This window comes from Aulonocara stuartgranti, assembly GCF_965226115.1.
Source record: "Aulonocara stuartgranti genome assembly, chromosome: 1".
NCBI lineage: Eukaryota > Metazoa > Chordata > Actinopteri > Cichliformes > Cichlidae > Aulonocara > Aulonocara stuartgranti.
This window is the reverse complement of record NC_138939.1, coordinates 20,612,047-20,624,331: the sequence shown is the minus strand read 5'-3', so window position 1 is coordinate 20,624,331 and position 12,285 is coordinate 20,612,047.

The following is a 12,285-nucleotide window of genomic DNA, read 5'->3' as shown; positions in this document are numbered from 1 at the left end:
CAGCTTACCATATTCAGGCCATGGTGTTAGTGCTTCCTTGAGTCATTGTCGGGGCACCTATGCAAAAAGGGGGGTAGATGTGGCCGGATGGGTTGCGCGTGTCTCTCTCTCTTGGTTGTTTGCTTGCTCACTTCTCCCTCTCTCTCTCTCTCTCTCTCTCTCTCTCTCTTTCCTCTGCACTCACTCCTAGTTAGGAACCCACCTGCATATTGATTACAGGGTGGTATCTATCTGTATAAAGGGAAGCCGTTTTTTTTGTTGGTTCATTCCTCCTGAGCTTCTGGCGCAACACAGCAGTAAATGCTGGCCTATTGTTATAGGTTAATTTACCGAGACGATCGGATCGTGTGACTGCTACAGGTAGGCTTCCTTTTGACCTCTGATTTCTCTCAGAAGTAGTGAAACTAGTAGTAATATTTCTGCGGCTCATTGTAGCGCGGCCGTTTCTCTTTTTTACTTCAGCCGTGGTGGGGAGAAGCATTTGAATTACGTCCACCGTGCAGTATAGCGCCTCTGGTTTTGGGGTAAGCCGCCTATATTATAGCTGCTAGTTTCACTACTTTGTACTTCATTGTATTATAAAATTCTTGCATTTTTTTAATTTTTTTATTTTCCTCTCAAAGTCCTGGAGAAGAAGAAGTTTTTCTTCTTTCTGTTTTATCTCCTGTTGCTCTTCCTCTTGAAGAAATTCTTTATTTTTTTGCCAGCCTTATTTGGAGCACTCTGTACTTTTCCTCCGTGTCTTCAAGCTTGCAATCCATTTCTTTTTGTTTTATGTCCTGTTGCTTTTTCTTTTGAAGCAACTCTTGATTTTTGTGAAGCGTTTCATCAAGGCTTACCTGCAGCCCCCTGTATTTTAAAACAGGAAATACACAGAGACACAGACCAGAGGGAAGCACAGAGAAGCACGAGGGAGAGCACAGACATGACGGGCTGGGAAAACATGGAATGTAACACAAGGAGGGGAAGCTCAATAAACTAAGCAACTTAGGACTGATAAAATAACTCCAAGAATAACAAATGAACTTGACATGAAACAGGAACACAGGAAAAACTAAGAACGCTGGGTCGAATGACCCAGGATCCTGACACATACACTCTTCCGGTATTGCTCTGTCTCCAGCCTTGGTGGTGCTGTTCTCATATTGTCATATTGTTCCCCTGCCACTGAGAGTACACCTTGGCTGGTTCTGTGGAGAACAGCAGGTTTATTCTGCTGGCTTCTATCTCTCTGGTGTACCAGAGGGAAGTTATTATTTCGTCACTACGGGCCATTAAACATCAGACCGATTTGAGTCTAAACAGCAACACAGGAAAGGAAGTCCTGTTCACCTATTACTCACCAGGGGATGTCACATAAAAAGAGATGAAAGAGCCAAAATGGTGCGGCATAGTCATGGGTTAAATTAAATCTGTGAATAGTCAGTTTCATGTTCAGCATTCACATTCCAAAAGGTTGATTCTGTTCATCTAGACGTAGTGTTTTCAGTGGGAGAAATGTTTCGTCACTCATCCAAGTGACTCCTTCAGTCTCAGCTGACTGCAGGTTTCTCCAATCTTATAAACAGTATATCTGCACAATGACTGAATCTAACCCATCTAATGAACAATGGGTTGTGAGGAGAGTTCCTTGATCATTAATATGCACATTGTCACGACCATTGATCAACAACAACTGATCAAAGCCCATTGATCAATAGCCATGAGTACCATGAGTACTGAAGAAATCACTTGGATGAGTGACGAAACGTTTCTTCCACTGAGAACACGACGTCTAGATGAACAGAATCAACCGTTTTGTATTTACTTACCCGGATGAATTAGCATGCATCAAGACAGCATTCAAATTCATTCTGTTGGAGTTGTATTGGCAATTCATTGAGTTATTATTGATTATTTGCAACTAGCCACTTTGCGCATACAGTGAGTGAAAGCAGTGGGTGGACTGAATCAGGCCAAATTAAATCAAGGTATTAGAACTGAGTGGACTCGTATTGATCAGAGTTAGAACACCAACTATAAGAAACTTAGATTAGGAAGAAAGTGCTGTTTTATTCTCCTCTGTGTTTTACAAATTTAGGCTAATGGATTGTCACTTTTTACTTTCCCATCAGCTGTCACATACAAGTTGCCTGCTGAGCTGGCAGTGTACTGATTCCAGTGAAATACAACATGGTTTAACCAAATATGGGGATAATTTGGCATTTTTGTTTTTATATATACTTAAACTGATACAGCTCTAATATCTTTGTACAAAGCCACAACCTGTCTGTCTAGAGCTAAACCCGTCTGCCTATGAGCACCTGTAGGTCCCACAAATTAACACGTTACATCATGTTTGTTTAATGTTTACAAAAATCAATGAGCAACAACAAAACATTGTGGTGTTTCTGTGAATTATGTACAGTTGCCTGGCAACCATCAGACTGGCCCATCCAAGATTTATAGTTGGTGCTAAATTGGACCGGGCAAAGGAACTCTCCGTTCTGCTAAGACTAGCTCCAGTTGTTTGTCACGAACAGAGATGGGCAGTAACGCGTTACTTGTAACGCGTTACTGTAATCTGATTACTTTTTTCAAGTAACGAGTAAAGTAAGGGATTACTATTGCAAAATCGGTAATTAGATTACCGTTACTTTCCCGTAGGAACGCTGCGTTACTGCGTTACTAAAACCGTGATTTTTTTTGCGAGAATGTCTCATGACAGTGACATAAGCAAGTGCAACGTTGGTGACAGCAGCTGTGTGCAGATCAACAATGGATAATATATCGAGTGCGGGAGAGAGTATGAGCGTGCAGCGTTTAAAGTGTGGAAGTACTGACCTTACTTTGAGTTTGATTCCATAAAAAGTGACAAAAACATTAGCGTCCATCGTGCGTGGGAAGAAAACTTCTTTTTACAGCGAAAAAAACCCCTAAACTTCCGAGCAAGCACCGAGTAGCTACGACGTGATGGGAAACTCACAGAGACACTCGCGCGGATTCTTCAACTGACCGCAGCACACCTGCACCAGGGTAACCCTCCGCCTACCCTGCTCCTGCTTTACAGGTGAAAATAGAGCAAAAGGACCGCTGAGTCTTTGACTTTATTTATTTTCTGCTGTGTTTTACTTGCACCTGTTTGAAAGAGTGAGTGAAAACACAAAAAATATTTTATTTTATGTGCTGGAATGTGTAGAAAATAGGTTTAAATGTTAAACTAATTTATTCAAGTCAAAGAATGTTGCATATAATTAAATGTTTTGCTTGATGCATAAAGTTAAAAGATTAAAACTGATAAAACAAGTTTTAAAAAGAGACTTTTCCATTTGATTACATTTTGTATGATGGATTATGTAGAAAAAGTAGAATTGGGCTGAAAGATCTATCACTTTATCACCTCTTCAGGTTGTAAATCGTGTTTTTAAAAAGTAACTAAGTAACTAAGTAACTAAGTAATTAATTACTTTTGAAAATAAGTAATCAGTAAAGTAACGGGATTACTTTTTGGGGGGAGTAATCAGTAATTAGTTACTGATTACTTTTTTCAAGTAACTTGACCAACACTGGTCACGAAACTACAAATATCACAGCAGTGTTTAAGGGTCACACTGCTTTGCTCTTGTAGGTTAAAAAAATTTGGAATTGTAATTTTGCACCTCTAATTGAAAGCATTTAACAGTTCTCTGTATCCACCTGAAAGGAATAGTTGGAAAGATTCAGAAAATAGTCTGAGGGTTTGTTTAAACAACAGAGTGTTTCAGTTCTATTTTTGTATACACTTTTATCTACATTTTTCATGAGAAAATCTTTTACACATTTACAAATTGAGCTAGACTCCATTGATCTCAGACGAATGACTGGCCAAGATTCTCTGACTCAACCATCTTGCATCACAATTTGGTCTTTTTCAAATTTGTGCAAATCCTTGCCCATTTTCCCCACTTCTAATGCATATTGCCATGGATGAAACCCATAGCTGTACTGGACATTGGGCATTTGCCCAGTGGGCTGATGGTGATTTTTCGTTTTTATGGGCCAATGTTTTTTTGTATGTTTGGTTTTTTTGGTAACAGTATAAACAATGAAAAGTGGCGGATTGGCCAGACGCTGACCGATGTGTAAAAATAACTCAGTTGTTTGGTGGTGGTGGCTATGTCGGAGCTTCCACAGAGGCCAGCAAGTGGATGAGGGAAAGGGGAGGCAGGAGGAGAGACCCGAGGCGGCCGCAGGTCCGAGTGTCAGGTGAACTGAACTTCAGGTGAGGAGTTATGACCTACAGTCTATCTGGGTCAGATATAAACCAAGTTTAGGTGGAGTTTATTATTTGTGCTAACTTTTTACAGTTAGTTACAATAACTCGTACTGTGTATTAGCTAGCATGACGGAGTTTATATACTGCTGGGTGGGTGCTATGATGTTACTGATAGTGAACTTTATTTTATTCATAAGGTTCGTTAGTAGAGTTGCCAACCGTCCTGTAAAAAATGTAATTGTCTCGTATTCAGAGAAAATATTACACGCTTCGTATTGAGCTGAAAAGGAACACATGAAAAAGACACAAAGCTGGAGTTATTCTGCTTCTTTACGCTGCACAGCTGCCTCTTCTTTCATTCTCTCCCCCTCCCTCTCCTGTTGCTACTTCAATCATGAAACTGATCAATGATCAGCTTTTCTGACGCAAGTCCCGTCTGTCTTGTTTGTTTATTGCCCACTTTGCGCCAGAAAGAGGAAAGAAGCAAATGTCAAGCTAAACAACAGCAGCAGCATGTTTAGCTTGATCAGCTGTTGTTAGAATTTATTTAATATTAATTTCTAGTATCAGCTGATGTTTGCTGGAGCCACAGCTGTAAAAGCTGCTGGTCATGATATCGGTTTGGATATGTGGTGAGAGGGAAACATGAAGATGAAACCAGGAGATGTCCTTACTGAATCATCAGAGCTGAACAGGTGATGGAGAAACAGGTTTACCTTTTAGGTGACATGAATGAGTTGAAGGGAAGTTATGAACTGTTTCTGAGAGACAAATAACACCAGGATCCTTTTCTAAGTAGCTGACAGCTGGTAACTGTGCAGGGGCGGGTCTAGCAAAGCTTTGCCAGGGGGCCAGGTAGGGCATTAACAGGGAGAGGGGGGCACAAAGAAATGCTTTTCTTTCTTATTTAATTTAAAATGTCTAGCTTTTAATAAATATTCATTCTAGTCAATGCAATTAAGCATCATCTAGGAAGCATCTCAGCTCAGAACCAGCTGTGTATTCTTAAAAATGAGTTATACATGCCTCTGTCTATATCTATCTAAGAGTGAAAATATTTTCTCTTTTTACTCTTAATAAAAACATGCAACATTTGTTTCTCTGTTAGTTTGTGAAAGGAGAGTGGCTTTGACAAGATTATAACAACTGGTAATGCGGTACTGTTTTATGATTACATGGACTGAACCGAGAAGTGGTTCAAAAAGTAAATACCACAAAGTTGTCAGATAGAAGCCTATTTCAGAGTTTCAATATGGCAAGCAATCTGTTTTCCCGGACCTCATCTAATTGAGTTCTGTAAGGACATTCAGAAAAAGGCTATTGATGGATTTTCTCCTGCAATATACAGGGGATTATAGCTTGTTGTGTGGTGTGTGTACCCTGGATAAGTTCAGAGTCAGGTGGTCATAGAAATGTGCTTCTCTCTTTTTGCAGCACATACCATTAGATCAGTGCTCTCCATCTGCTTGACAGATGCTGTTTGCTAGAAATGATTAATTTTGCATCTAGGTCAGAACATTTGTTTGGAGCTTTGAACATCAAACAAATGAAAACATGAAAATGAAATCCAAAAAGGATGCAAATGAAAGATGAGAAGGATGTCTTCTAACTTAACTGAGCCACTGTTACAGATCAAATTAGTATTGCTCTTTAGCTTTATCTGTAGCTGTGCTGCTGGATATTCAGACACACATCATACAGATTTTTCCATTTAATTTGCCGCAGTTTTCAGCGTGTTATTAGGAACAACATGGTGCACTGCATTTAACCCTTGTGTGGTGTTCGTATTTTTGTTACTCAGCCAGTGTTCATGGGTCTGGTGGACCCGCTAGAGTTTTGGCTTTCCAAATTAACACTATCAAACAATTTTATGTTAAATTACTCAACAGATGTTTACTTCATCCCAATTACAAGACATATGAACAGCAAACATGGTTAATTTTTTCCCTTTACCTTTGTTAGATCACATTTATGAATTAATGTGCTTCTCGTTTTTCTTTTATATAAAATGTTATAAATAAATCAGTTATAATCAAGTGGAGTGAGTGGAAAGACACAACACATTTACACGTGAAAAAATAATTAATTGTTTAATTTTTCTTTTGACAAAAACTGAACACGGGTCTCACAGACCCGAACACCATACAAGGGTTAAAATGCCAGCTCAGAGTTGTAACCTGTAGTTTAGTATTTATGTATCAGGTCAGTGTATAATATGCACATTTTAATTAGCTATTACTAAAATTGTGGCTTGCAAAATGTTTTTTTTAAAATATAAAATATCCTGAAAAATAACGAGTAATGAGTGTACTTTTTCCAGCTGAAATGCTCTGAAGAAGATGAATGGCAGTACTCAGGTACCCCAGTTTCTATTGAAGAGCACTACTTCGCTTGCTCTGTGTAATTGTTTTCTATTCCTGACAGATAAGACCATGGACAAAGTAACCAGAGATACACTGTGTGAGGCAGCTGCACAGAAGCTCGTGTCTCCTCTGTGTTACCAGCTTTCAGCATTCGGTACCATCTCAGAACAGCATAGTGTTTAGGAGTTGCGTGACTCCAAAGATGACACATTAACTCAGCTGTCAATAACATGAAACCACACGGCTTTTTGTGTTCACATAGACAAAGTGAAGTCTTTCAACAAGCTCATCCAGTGGAAGAACAGAACCTGGATATCCATTGTGATGCGTTTTCCTGTTTGGAGGGACGGGGGATCTGTGCGCTAGGGAACAAGAATAGAAATGGAGTTTTGCTCCAGTACTCACAAGATGTCTTTATCAACATTGATGTGGGAGTGGAGTCTAAAACCAGATTGAAGTGATTAGAGCGTCTAGGACGTGACTTCATGAGTATAAGCCTTTTTCCCTTCTTCAGATGAATGCGCTGTCTGAGAATTTTTCAGGTCAGGGGTGTCAAGGGGTATTTTCAGTAATCAGTCTGAAGTCAGATTGTTGTATAAGAAAGATGAACTATAGATATGTGTCTGATCTAACCTAATGCACTCTATGTATGACAGCCTCAGACTGAATCAGCTATTGAGTTGTGATTAAATTTTGATTAACCCAAGCTGTCTCAGATGTTCCTTGTTCCTGTGTGATTTGACAGGCAGGGCTTCACTGAGGCAAAACGCCATAACTTCTGTCTTCAGAAGAGGATTTCCTGCTCTGATTAATATTTGAAGGGCCTTCTTTAAAAAAGTGGTTGCAAAAATCAGATGTGGAAAGGGATAGATGAGAAGATTCTGATTATCTACTATAACCATGATCTAGTTATCTTAGCTTAGCATAAAGACCGGAAACAGCCTGGATTTATTCATAAGTGTCAAAGCACAAACTTATAGTTTAGACAGTATTAAAAACACTTTTTTGGTTTGGTCACTCAAGATTTAAGAACTGGCGTGAGTCTTTGCTTTGGACACACTTTGCTCTTTCTATTTTCAGTCTGTAACAAGGTAACTGGAGCAGTTTCTTGCAGCAACTTTACATTTGTTGCCAAATGCCAGGGAGGAAAGTCGTCACGTCTAACTTTCAGTTGCATTGTAAATAATCCATTTCCCAAAATTTCACACTAGTTCCAAAAACACATTTTGAAAACTCTGTTTTACATATATGAACATTTTAACTGAAGTGTGTGTGTGAGTATGTATATATATATATATATATACATATATATGTATATGTAGAGAGTATAGGTTAAAAAAATGTCTTATTGGAATTTTTATCATTTATAGCTCATCTCATCTAACCTGCTACCTTTCTCTACGGGCAATATTTGATTGCTTAACACAGCTGTTATCATTACATATTAATTAATATTTAGTTAAATATTTGTTATTAAATTATTAAAGTAATTACTTAGTAATCAGTTCAATAATCTTTTTTCAACATTCTTGTAGTTTTCGAAGTATTTAATGGGGAACTGCCATGGGAGGCACAGTCTAACATTTCAGCTACACAGGTGGTATCCAGAGCTAAGGTTGGTTCTTCCAGTTTAGTTTTGTTTAGGACATTTGACTCCTTAAATTCCTTAAACTCAGTAACATAAGATTATGATCAGTAATTTGTTGAGGGGCAGCTGATGGATGTTAAAGAAGACAAAAAAGAAAAACAAAAAATGCACACAATCTTTCCACGAAGGCACATTTGGCTCCAGTATGAAGTTACTAAAATGTAACAGCAAACAGAATGCAGACATCACAGTCAATACTCATTTTCACAGTTTAATCTGATTCATGGGCTTCTGAATGGAACCTCATCCATCACTGTCAACATCCAGTTAAGCTGTAATGAATAAAATGTCACCATATCTACATCTACTTGTTAACACATACTGAGTGGAACAAGAGCAGAACAATGAGCCATTTAAACATATGCGTTAATGGCTCAACTGACTGGCAGACACAGAAAGAAATTGTTTCAACTCATGAAAACAATGTGGAAATTAATGACCCACAGTTCTAAACTGGGGAAAAAGAGCACACAGATTTCAGAATTGCCCTAATCAGTGTTTTCACAAGTTTAAATTATGTGGAAGGTGAAAGTTGTTGCTGAGAACTTCAGCTTTATTTGTTGCAGTCCGTTTTTGCTGCCAACATACAGAAAGAAGAAAACTGTAAATGACTGAATAAAGCATTAGGTCCTAAAACCTAAACCGATTCTTCTTGGTGAAGTGTAGACAATGAGTTCATTAGTCTCAGAGCCTGAGGAAAGAAACTCCTCCGAAGTCTGGTGGTATGGCGGGAGATACTTTGGGTTGAGTAAGTATTGTCTCTTAGTATCCTTTGGGCTGTGCACAGACAGCACACATATCAATTATAAGTGCATGGGTGCTAATGATGTTCTGGGCAGTTTTAATCACCTGCTGCAGAGCCTTCTGGTACTGAGCTGTCCACACTACTATTTGGGGCTCTTTTCAGTTTGGATGCTTTCTGTTTTTTGTCTGTACAAGTTAGCAGTAACTTGGTGCTAGAACATAGAGCTTTCTTTAGTTTCTCTCATAAGCACAGTACTTACTGAGTTTCCTTTACCAGGGTGGATCCTTATAATAACGAGTCCAAGAATCCTAAAGCTGTTCATAGTTTTGAGCCATAGTTTGTTTGCCACTCTACCAGGATTATCTGTTAATTGTTACTGGTATCATCCTAAAAACATCAAAAAGTAGGCACACATAATAAAGCTGCACAACTCATTTTCAGTCAGCACTCATGAGTCAGTTTTTACAATAAGGTTATTAATGTCTACACTTTCTACTGCATCTTAAAAAAGGATTTATAGTACACTAAAGAGTAGTGTGTTCATTATTCACTGAGTGTATCTAATGCCATCTAATTTTATGTGATTATACATGGAATTATACAAGTTGTGCCACTTTAAAAATCAAACTCCTACCTGTGCTCTCAGCTTTTTGTTTCAGTTGTCGTTAGTTTGATGGCACAGGTTAGGATCAGTTGTTTATTAGATGCAATGGGTGCCTTTTCACCATCCATTAGTGCTCTTTTTTTTGCTTGCTTTTAAACAGTCATGGTTACATACTTACTTTTCACCTTTTTATACTCATATTTTGAGTGTTTTTGCCATAAATAGAAAAAAATATATATCTGTAAGCACTATTGATATCATTGTTATTTTACTTTTTTACACGCATTGTGAGAATATCATTACTTCTTTTGGCTGATGTTACTGTATGTGTAGTTATGTGAAAGCCCTGCTGGCATCAGTTAAAAATCTCCTGGCTGGTCAAACATCAGCTGATTCTTCCTCTTGGTTTTATCCAAGCGGGGAACTTCTGCTTCAAGTCTGCTGCGGCAAATCTTTCACCCACCGTTATGCTGTTTTACTTTCCATGCAGCGCACAAAGATATGCACAAAAACAAACAGATTCGTTAATTTGCATAGGTCATTCCAGTGCAGGATTAAAAGGGCAAAGATTAAAGGTGCATATGTATCTGAATGCAATTACATCCTGTCAGGTCTCTTCAGTTAATACGCTCACCTATGGTCTGGTTCCTGGGGGATATCTGAGAATATGCAGCTTAGGAGTTGTAGCCATGGAAACGCAGTTACAACACGGATTCATTCTCACAGAAAACAATTAACAGTGACATTTATCCACATGTGAAACATTTTGGCTGCTTGGTGAACACAAATTTCACGCCCACGTGCATTGTTCTGGCGAATCTGTTTTTCTGCTTAAACATTCTCCATTACATTTCTGGCTTGCTGTACATTGCAGGGGAAGATTCGTTTCATCTTTGGCAGGGTTTATGTTTATTTTTAACGCAAAAGTGCCTGCTTTAGCTTTTCCCTGTTTCTGCTTCTCTCTCTGTGTGTGATGTCCCACACACCCTGCAGTACTGACAGCTTCCCCTCAGCTACCTGTGGCTCACCTACAGGAGAGACAACAGAGAAAACTTTCTGTCTCAATCCTAGGGGGTGCTCAGATAGTCTCACTTCTGACAAGCTGCTTCCTTTTGCCATATGGTATTCTAAACTCAGTTGAATCCCCTGATCACATCTTGACATGTGCCAGGAATATATTCCTCAATGTTTCATGCTTCTGTGTCGAGGGCAGAAAATAATGACAAGATGTGATAGGTTGTCTCTCAGAGCGTGCTCCCATAAGAAGCAAAAAGATGAATGTTAGACGTAGAAAGAGACTGAGATATCGAGGGAAAAGAGAAAAGAGGAGGCGCGCTCAGATTTTATTTTAAGAAATGGTTTGGCATTTTGGGAAATGCGCCTATTTGCTTTTTTGTTGAGTTAGAACAAGTTCATACAATCTGCATATCTCTACAGTTTAGTGCTGTGCATCCTAGAAATCATTGGCTAAAATCACTCACAGTCAGTACAGCACTCATACTGTACCAGTTGTTACTGAATTGGTTGTTTCTACACATTTTTACTTTTTTAAAATCTGTTTCTTACCCCACTTAAAATATGGTGGTTGGGACTGAGGTTAAAGTTGAGATTTGACCTTAAACACACAGATGTAAATATTACCTTAGTTTGTGATTTGTGTTTTATCTTTTATCTATTGGAAATATGCTGTCATATTGACTAGGTCACTCTGGAAAAGAGGAATTTTAGGCCTTACAGAGACTAAAATCCAGATAAGTAAAGGACATAATAACAAAAAGCAAAACTAGACATAGTCATAGTTTACTTTAAAGAAGCTATGGAAGAGATAATGATTTTTCCGTATTACAATATTTTAGATATGGGTAATAACAAAAGCATAACAATAATAAACACACAAAAAATGAAATAAAATTAACACTGGGGCAAAAAACCTGTGCCTGGTGTGGTTTTCTAAGCACTGAACCTTTCTGAGCACTTAACTGCAATAGTGACCCAAATTAATTTTGACACTGTGATTTTCAGTGTTTCGTGTCATTGACCAGTGACACTCTGGCTCAAGCTCTCAGCTCAGAAAGCTCAGAAATGATTTGACCCACAAACCCTTGTAAAATGGGATGGATGGATTTTGTTACCTTTGAAATGATCTGGAGTTTTCCGTTCCCCTCTGCGTCCAGTCTTCATGCTACAATAAGTTCTATGACATGAAAGCAGTAACCAACTTCTGACTCTGAGTAACAAGTGTGCAAATAGATATTTTTCTTTTCCTCAAAAGATCAACTGTTGTGTTAAAAAAATCATAGACTGAACTAAATTGAGGAAAGACATGCAAGAAATAAGATGACTCAAGAAATAAATTACACTTCAAATACGTGTAAATTACCAGGAACTTATCACATACTTGCAGAGGATCTGATGCAGCTTATATTCAGCAGCAGTTTTTGCTCATTACATGTCAAAATGAAAAATATAATCAGAGCTTAATTTGTTTGAAGTACACATAATTGTTCTGTTTTACTGAAAGATTGTATGTGAAAGATTACTAGCAACTGTTGCACAATCCATAATCCAAAGTCCTGTTTTGTAAAGTGCATTGCATGTTCATATAGTATTGACCTGTCAATGACAAGGTTTGCAAATCCCAAAACAAGCTTTTGTTTATCTTCATTCTGAACACTAAAAGCGTCCATAATT